We start from the raw sequence: 10,399 nt of genomic DNA on the forward strand, positions 1-10,399 counted from the left end.
TTGAGAAAAGCGCTATATAAATGTGATTCACTTCACTACTCCGACATAGAGATGCACACTCTGACAGGTTGTCTCTGGCAAATGATCCGCCGAAGCAGCAACAATATCCCCACACTGCAAAAACTGAATTCTAAGTAAGATTTAATATCTCAAATAAGGGTGATATTTGCTTATTTTCTATCTGATAAGATAATTCTTCTCACTAATCAGATTTTATATTAGGGTGTTTTACTTGTTTTAAGTGTTTTGGTCCTAAATGATCTCAGTAAGATGTTACAGCTTGTTGCTGAGATTTGATAGCCTATATTGAGTAAAACATGCTTGAAACTATTTTCGTCCAAATGTCCAAAACACACCTAGCAATGGTACACAGGAAGGCAGGAAGGGAGAGGGAAATAGGCGGCTAAATTGGTCAAAAGTCCCATTTTTGGCCAAAGTACCTCCCCATACTCCAGTCCCACGAGTCCCGCCACTGGCCACACAAGTCTCGGGATGCAAAAAAATGTCCATAACACACCCAGCAAATTCCCACGGGAAGTGGGGGAGAAAAGTGAGAAAAGTCGGCAAAAGTCCCCAAAAATGTTCAAAATACCTACCCAGGTTCGAGTCCCACAAGTCCCGCCGCCGTCCGGGATGCCCACAATGTCCAAAACACACCCAGCCGAGTCCCATGGGGAGGGGGGATGATATATAATTCACACACAATTCACAATATGGCTCTTTCAACATTTTGGGTTGCCGACCCCTGCTGTAGAGGATGCTTGTTCTCCAAAATATACAAAAATAAGAATATCATTTAAGGGAGAAATCTGGACCCCTGGTTCTCAGCTTTCTGGAAATGTGGCCCATCTATCCATCCATCCATCCATCATCTTGGGGCGGTATAGCTCGTTTGGTAGAGTGGCCGTGCCAGCAACTTGAGAGTTGCAGGTTCGATTCCCGCATCCGCCATCCTAGTCACTGCCGTTGTGTCCTTGGGCAAGACACTTTACTCACCTGCTCCCAGTGCCACCCACACTGGTTTAAATGTAACTTAGATATTGGGTTTCACTATGTAAAGCGCTTTGAGTCACTAGAGAAAAGCGCTATATAAATATAATTCACTTCACTTCATCTTCCGCTTATCCGAGCTCGGGTCGCGGGGGCAACAGCCTAAGTAGGGAAACCCAGACTTCCCTCTCCCCAGCCACTTCGTCTAGCTCTTCCCGGGGGATCCCGAGGCGTTCCCAGGCCAGCCGGGAGACATAGTCTTCCCAACGTGTCCTGGGTCTTCCCTGTGGCCTCCTACCGGTTGGACGTGCCCTAAACACCTCCCTAGGGAGGCGTTCGGGTGGCATCCTGACCAGATGCCCGAACCACCTCATCTGGCTCCTCTCCATGTGAAGGAGCAGCGGCTTTACTTTGAGTTCCTCCCGGATGGCAGAGCTTCTCACCCTATCTCTAAGGGAGAGACCTGGAAACTCATTTCGGCCGCTTGTACCCGTGATCTTATCCTTTCGGTCATGACCCAAAGCTCATGACCATAGGTGAGGATGGGAACGTAGATCGACCGGTAAATTGAGAGCTTTGCCTTCCGGCTCAGCTCCTTCTTTACCACAACGGATCGGTACAACGTCCGCATTACTGAAGACGCAGCACGTGGCCCTTAAAGAAAAATGCGTTGAATATCCCCGCCTTAGAGGATTTAGGCCCCTTTTTTGGTTCACTTCCTGCCTGCTTGCAAAAGTGCAAATGGGTATTTTCCATCTCCCACTCGTTGTTGCCTAATTGGCACTTAACAGCCGCCTCTAATGGCTGCCTTGATGGCTGTGCCTCCTCTCGCTCGCACCGATGTAGGAAGCAGCAAATCTCGAAATCAAACTAGCTGAGGGTGCACCTTCTTTTTCACCCTCTGCTCCCATCACGTCCTCCCCCCTTTTTTTTTTTTTTTTTTTGCTTCTCGCCCAGGAAGGAGTTTGCACCCCAGACAGCCCAGAGTGCTCATTATCACTTTCCAGAACCAGCCTGTCGCTCATGAATTCTCCACTCCTCTTCTCCTTGAGTCGTACGCTTCCATCTCCACCTTCTCCCGAAACGGAAAAAAAAAAAGACATCAGGAGATGTTCTGAATCCAGACGTTTTTTTTTTTTGTTTTTTTTTTTCTTCACTTTATCTTTATTCCGGCATCTCCAGCAAATTTCCTGTTCTGCTCCGATGGCGAGAGGCGTGTTTGTGGACAGACAATTTTCTCCCGACGCAAAGGTCATCACGGAGGCAGTTTAAACAGGAAGAACAATGTGCAAATGCTCAAAGGCGCCAAAGTGCATGCACGTCTTGGCGGAAATGAAGCAACCTTCGCCGCGTTTCTGCCGGGAGGAAGCCGCGGCACAATCGGACGCCATTTTAAAATGCACTTTGATAAGACAGTCGGCATGTGCGCTGAGAAATGTCAGGGCTATTACAAACCCCGTTTCCATATGAGTTGGGAAATTGTGTTAGATGTAAATATAACAAAATACAATAATTTGCAAATAATTTTCAACCCATATTCAGTTGAGTATTCAACAAAGACAACATATTTGATGTTCAAACTGATAAACGTTTTTTTTTTTGCAAATAATAATTTAGAATTTGATGCCAGCAACACGTGACAAAGAAGTTGGTAAAGGTGGCAATAAGTACTGATAAATTTAAGGAATGCTCATCAAATACTTATTTGGAAGATCCCACAGGTGTGCAGGCTAATTGGGAACAGGTGGGTCCCATGATTGGGTATAAAAACAGCTTTCCAAAAAAATGCTCAGTCTTTCACAAGAAAGGATGGGGCGAGGTACACCCCTTTGTCCACAACTGCGTGAGCAAATAGTCAAACAGTTTAAGAACAACGTTTCTCAAAGTGCAATTGCAAGAAATTTAGGGATTTCAACATCTACAATCCATAATATCATCAAAAGGTTCAGAGAATCTGGAGAAATCACTCCAAGTAAGCGGGATGGCCGGAAACCAACATTGAATGACCGTGACCTTCGATCCCTCAGCCTCAGCTGTAACAAAAACCGACATCAATTTCTAAAGGATATCACCACATGGGCTCAGGAACACTTCAGAAAACCACTGTCACTAAATACAGTTTGTCGCTACATCTGTAAGTGCAAGTTAAAGCTCTACTATGCAAAGCGAAAGCCATTTATCAACAACATCCAGAAACGCCGCCGGCTTCTCTGAGCCTGATATCATCTAAGATGGACTGATGCAAACGGGGTTTGTATACAGAGTCGGTTTTCACTCACAGATGGTCCACATGAACTCAGGGCTTTCCTGAAATTCAAACATAACATGATAAATTCCACATTCAGGGCTCAAATGTTATCCATAGTGGGGGTGAAAATGTGGGCGGAGAAATTAAACTGTCTTCTAGCCTAGGAGTGATCAACCTTGTGGTAAAATGTGTTCAAATGCATCAAAAACATGACTAGTTGTTTGGACTATTCAAAAGCCAGCATCTGTGATGGTATGGGGGTGCATTAATACCCAGGGCATGGGTAACTTACACATCTGTGAAGGCACCATTAATGCTGAAAGGTACATTCAGGTTTTGGAACAACATATGCTGCCATCTAAGCGCTGTCTTTTTCATGGACGCCCCTGCTTATTTCAGCAAGACAACGCCAAGCCACATTCAGCATGTGTTATAACAGCGTGGCGGGTACTTTCCTGGCCTGCCTGCAGTCCAGACCTGTATCCCATGGAAAATGTGTGGCGCATTATGAAGCGTAAAATACGACAGCGGAGACCCCGGACTGTTGAACGACTGAAGCTCTACATAAAACTAGAATGGGAAAGAATTCCACTCTAAAAGCTTCAACAATTAGTTTCCTCAGTTCCCAAATGTTTATTGAGTGTTGTTAAAAGAAAAGTGGTGAACATGCCCTTTCCCAACTACTTTGGCATGTGTTGCAGCCATGAAAATCTAAGTTAATTAATATTTGCAATAGAAAAATAAAGTCTATGAGTTTGAACATCAAATATCTTGTCTTTGTAGTGCATTCAATTGAATATGGGTTGAATAGGTTTTGCTGGTTATTGTATTCCGTTTATATTTACATCCAACACAATTTCCCAACTCATATGGAAAGGGGTTTGTACATTTTGACAAATCGCGCTGAAAAGACCAGGAAAGTTCTTCTAAAGTGCATAAGCCTGGCAATGTCAGCTAGCTGCATTAGCATTCCCACACGGGGGAACGGCTGTGAGTCGGAATAGAAATGGGCTGGTTCAGTGAGCAAGGGGAGTAGAGGTCCCATTCGTCTTGTCCTGTTTAAATACACTGGTTAACTCCTGCCAACAGGGAAGCCATTCAGCAAAAGGCCAAGGGCATCTGTCATGTGTTTCAGCACATTGATATTGTCCCAGGCTCCGCATCTCCCGCTTTCCTCCATCGCCGCCGCCCCTTCTCTCTGTTTATCTCTCACCTTTCCCTCCGTCCTCCCCCGTCCACTTCCGGCCGTCTCCTGATGAGACAGGTGAATATGCACAGAGCTGACATGATTAGCAGCCTCGTAGCTCCATGATGGATCGCGCCTGCTCCATTATTAATATAGTAAAAGCAGCGGCGGGCCAGGTAAGCGCAATCTCAGCATCCACAATATAATGCCACACACCCACGGATAACAGTGCACATATTACTTTATTCGCACAATATACTGGGGTACCTCAAAGCATGAGTACCTTAACTTACTAATATTTTAGCCTTTTGTTATGCTTTGAAAGAACCACAGCGTTCAGAATGTTTTGTATTCTGCAATGCCCTCCCGGTAACAATTAGAGATGCTACCTCAGTAGAAGCATTGAAGTCCTATCTTAAAACTCATTGTATCATGCATTGCTTCCAAAACTACGGCAAGTAGTAATGTCCAAAAAAAGATAGTGACAGAGAATAGAACGAGGGTGGACAATTCAACCCTAAACTCACTCCTTTACTGCAGATTAAATGGCACAGATCAATCAATCAATCAATCAATCAATGTTTACTTATATAGCCCTAAATCACTAGTGTCTCAAAGGGCTGCACAAACCACTACGACATCCTCGGTAGGCCCACATAAGGGCAAGGAAAAATTCATACCCAGTGGGACGTCGGTGACAATGATGACTATGAGAACCTTGGAGAGGAGGAAAGCAATGGATGTCGAGCGGGTCTAACATGATACTGTGAAAGTTCAATCCATAATGGATCCAACACAGTCGCAAGAGTCCAGTCCAAAGCGGATCCAACACAGCAGCGAGAGTCCCGTTTACAGCGGAAACCATCCCAAGCGGAGGCGGATCAGCAGCGCAGAGATGTATCCCCAGCCGATACACAGGCGAGCAGTACATGGCCACCGGATCGGACCGGACCCCCTCCACAAGGGAGAGTGGGACATAGGAGAAAAAGAAAAGAAACGGCAGATCATCTGGTCTAAAAAGGGAGTCTATTTAAAGGCTAGAATGCTGCCCATACCTATGCTCCTTCAAAGGCTGTGCTACTGGCTGCAAAACATTGCAGTTTTAAATACAACAATGAGAGGTGTGTTATGTTTGTGTATGTGTAAATAAATGAACACTGAAATTCAAGTATTTCTTATATATATATATATATATATATATATATTAAATAAATACTTGAATTTCAGTGAATTCTAGCTATAAATATACTCCTCCCCCCTTAACCCTGCCCCCGGCGCACCCGCCCACCTCCAATCTCCCGAATCCGGAGGTCTCAAGGTTGGCAAGTATGGCTCCAGTACTCTGGAATGCCCTCACGGTAACAGTTAGAGATGCTACCTCAGTAGAAGCGTCTAAGTCCCATCTTAAAACTCATTTGTATATGCTATGTAACGATTTGGTCCCATGGTGATGCGGGGGTTGTTCTCCCAAGATGCAGACGGACGAAATTATTTATTTTAACAATAATTCAGGCAGGAACAAACAAAGCGTGCACATAGCACGGGAAGACAGAGCACAGTAGAGTCTCACCGTCCTTATCTGTCGCGTGACGCAAACTAGGAAGCCAGACTGACTGACCGGAAAAGGCAGGACTAACTCGCCCTCTGATTAACGCTTGGCTGAAGGTGAGCGTGCCGAACACTAACCAGAGGCGGGTGAAACCAGTAAGCACCCACGGTAACTGAAAAACACAAACCCAGGGGTGCAGGAAACAGAACTGAGGAAGTCAAAACATGATCCGGGCTAGGGATCATAACACACGAGCCTTTAGATAGACCCCCCTTTTAGACCAGTTGATCTGCCGTCTCTTTTCTGCTCTTCCCCCCTTCTCCTGTGTGGAGAGGTTATTAAGTGACCACAGATGAAGCGCTAATTGTTCAAATTCGGGACTCGAGGCGGACCACTCCTCTGTGCATCAGTTGGGGACTTCTCCACTCAAGATGATCCCCTGCTGGCCCTACTATGGACTGGACTCTCACAGTATTAACTAGAACCACTCGACGTCCTTTGCACCTTTCGCACAGGGGGATGGGGGTCCCCACATCCGCGGTCCTCTGCAAGGTTTCTCTTTGTATCCCATTGGGTTGAGTTTTTTCTTGCCTTGATGTGGGATCTGAGCCATGATTGCTGTTGTGGCTTGTGCTGCCCTTTGAGACACTAGTGATTAAGGGCTATATAAATAAACTTTGATTGACTGATTGATTGATAACAACTTCTAAGAGACAGACTTTTATACATGAAAATATGGAGAAGCTGCTGATGGTGTGTTCGACAACTGCAGTACATTATTAGTTTAATACTTCATAAAACTATTGTTGTTGTTTGGAATACATTCGATTGTTTTGTTTTTGATGCAACATTCATTATCTGGAAGTTCTTTCAATTTAAAAGCACGTTACATGTAAACTGCGGGATTAGGTCTCTGCTTTTTGCAGATGATGTGGTCCTGATGGCTTCATCTGGCCGGGATCTTCAGCTCTCTCTGGATCGGTTCGCAGCAGAGTGTGAAGTGACCGGAATGAGAATCAGCACCTCCAAGTCCGAGTCCAGTGTTCTCTCCCGGAAAAGCGTGGAGTGCTATCTCCGGGTTGGGGAGGAGACCCTGCCCCAAGTGGAGGAGTTCAAGTACCTAGGAGTCTTGTTCACGAGTGAGGGAAGAGTGGATCGTGAGATCGACAGGCGGATCGGTGCGGCGTCTTCAGTAATGCGGACGTTGTATCGATCCGTTGTGGTGAAGAAGGAGCTGAGCCGGTAGGCAAAGCTCTCAATTTACCGGTCGATCTTTGTTCCCATCCTCACCTATGGTCATGAGCTTTGGGTCATGACCGAAAGGATAAGATCACGGGTACAAGCGGCCGAAATGAGTTTCCTCCGCCGGGTGGCGGGGCTCTCCCTTAGAGATAGGGTGAGAAGCTCTGCCATCCGGGAGGAACTCAAAGTTAAGCCGCTGCTCCTCCACATCGAGAGGAGCCAGATGAGGTGGTTCGGGCATCTGGTCAGGATGCCACCAGAACGCCTCCCTAGGGAGGTGTTTAGGGCACGTCCAACCGGTAGGAGGCCACGGGGAAGACCCCGGACACGTTGGGAAGACTATGTCTACCGGCTGGCTTGGGAACGCCTCGGGATCCCCCGGGAAGAGCTGGACGAAGTGGCTGGGGAGAGGGAGGTTTGGGCTTCGCTGCTTAGGCTGCTGCCCCCACGACCCGACCTCGGATAAGCGGAAGAAGATGGATGGATGGATACATGTAAACATCGTGCTGTTTTTTGGGGGGCCATGAAATTATTAATTAAACTGCTAAATCATGTTAATGAGAAACATTGATTTGAAATGCGAGTATTTTGAGTTACAAGCTCTGTCACATAACTAATTAATTTAATTTGTTGAAGTACCGCTGTATTGTACCGCGACGATGCAGGATAGGTGTGAGAAAGTTTACATTTCATGTATATTTATTGAAATATCCTGGCACTTTTGTAAATAGTTGTCAGGAGGAACGTGTTTGCCTTGATAAAAGCGTTGTTTATTACCATCCCTGCATCAGTAGTAGTTGTTGTGTATGTGTTTTGTTAAGTTTGCTGTGGGAATGGTTCTTTTACGACGCAGTGAGTTATACGGCTGTGTTGAGTAATGGCCTCCTGACGGGTTTGTTTCCCGTATTTTTTTTTCTAACTAGGGTCTTAGACTAACGGGTAACAGAGCCGACTGATGCTTTTGACTGTCTATAAAGGCCTTTGGGAGACATTTGTTTGTTTTTGCGAATGCAGTATTAACTTACTCCATGCAGCAGTTGCAGATTGATGCAGGGTCTATATAGCAGTGGTGTGTCCTCGGAGCCAACAAGGCCTTCTTTGCTGGCTTAACATAACCATAAATCATGATCATACTGAAAGATACAAATATTTTTATTTACTTTCCCTAAATATCTAAAATTATTCATATTCTCTGACATATTATGCTCGTTCCAGTGCTGTCGTTTTTAGGTTAGAGTTTGTATCCAATCGGAATTCAGCTATCTTATGTTGCCATGCTGTACCAAATCTGCCCAAGGCCTTCAGAGTCAACAATGCGGGCGTCCGTGCATTCTAAGTGAACGGGCACATACAGTTGATAGATAATTACGATAGCCAATCACATCACTAGCTGTTGTCAGTAAAGCCTTCCAGCTGGCCTCACGTTGAACATGACATTTACGCGTCCTGTGATTGGGATGAATTTGAGAAAACGTACAGTTGATAGACAGTTGCAATAGCCAATCATATCACAAGCTGTTGACAGTAGCCTATCCAGGTAGCCTGATGTTAGCGAGACTGTGATTGGATACTCACGTGTCATTCCAAAGTGAGTATCCAATCACGAGTTGTAATTCAGCAGGAAGCAGGAAGTGAGGCATAATGATGCAATATGTACATAAAGCTAACCTAAATAGCATGTTAGCATTGATTCGCCTGAAGTCATGCACTGACCACATTTGCCTGATTAGCACTCCACGCAAGTCAATAACATCAACAAAGCTCACATTTGTGCGTTCACACACAGCATAAATAGTTTGGTGGACAAAATAAGACAAAGAAAGAGTGGCGTAAAACAAGAAAATGATCACGCCTGTAGATTATGTTTTGCCATGTTTGGTCATGTTGTGTTTGGTTTTTTGATCATTTAGTTCTGAATTTGAGAAAACGTACAGTTGATAGACAGTTGCAATAGCCAATCATATCACAAGCTGTTGACAGTAGCCTATCTAGTTAGCCTGATGTTAATGAGACAAGTCGTTGACGGTAGCATATCTAGGTAGCCTGATGTTAACGAGACTGCTATTGGATACTCACGTGTCATTACAAAGTGAGTATCCAATCACAAGTTGTAATTCAGCAGGAAGCAGGAAGTGAGGCATAATGATGCAATACGTACATAAAGCTAACCTACATAGCATGTTAGCATTGATTCGCCTGAAGTCATGCACTGACCACATTTGCCTGATTAGCACTCCACACAAGTCAATAACATCAACAAAGCTCACATTTGTTCATTCACACACAGCATAAATAGTTTGGTGGACAAAATAAGACAAAGAAAGAGTGGCGTAAAACAAGAAAATTATCACGCCTGTAGATTATGTTTTGCCATGTTTGGTCATGTTGTGTTTAGTTTTTTGATCATTTAGTTCTGAATTTGAGAAAACGTACAGTTGATAGACAGTTGCAATAGCCAATCATATCACAAGCTGTTGACAGTAGCCTATCTAGGTAGCCTGATGTTAATGAGACAAGTCGTTGACGGTAGCATATCTAGGTAGCCTGATGTTAACGAGACTGTGATTGGATACTCACCTGTCATTCCGAAGTGGGTATCCAATCACAAGTTGTAATTCAGCAGGTAGCAGGAAGTGAGGCATAATGATGTAATATGTACATAAAGCTAACCTACATAGCATGTTAGCATTGATTCACTTGAAGTCATGCACTGACCACATTTGCCTGATTAGCACTCCACACAAGTCAATCACATCAACAAAGCTCACATTTGTGCATTCACACACAGCATAAATAGTTTGGTGGACAAAATAAGACAAAGAAAGAGTGGCATAAAACAAGAAAATGATCACGCCTGTAGATTATGTTTTGCCATGTTTGGTCATGTTGTGTTTAGTTTTTTGGTCATATAGTTCTGTCTTTGCACTTCCTGGTTTGTTTTCGTCTCCATGCCAACCCATCAGTTTCAACTGGTCTCCTAGTCACGTCCCTGTCCTCAGCCTCACACCTGTTTGTCACTAATCATCACAGCTGCTATTTAAGCCATTCTTTTTCTGTCCTCGTGCTGGCATCTTCTCCTATCCACGCTGCACCTCCTTCATGTCCTAGAACACCTTGCTATCCATGTCCCTCGTTTCGGTCCAGGTAAGTTTTGTGTTTATGCCTCAGTGCAAGATTTGTTTGT

This window comes from Nerophis ophidion, linkage group LG27 (assembly GCF_033978795.1).
Source record: "Nerophis ophidion isolate RoL-2023_Sa linkage group LG27, RoL_Noph_v1.0, whole genome shotgun sequence".
In the NCBI taxonomy this organism is placed as follows: Eukaryota; Metazoa; Chordata; class Actinopteri; order Syngnathiformes; family Syngnathidae; genus Nerophis; species Nerophis ophidion.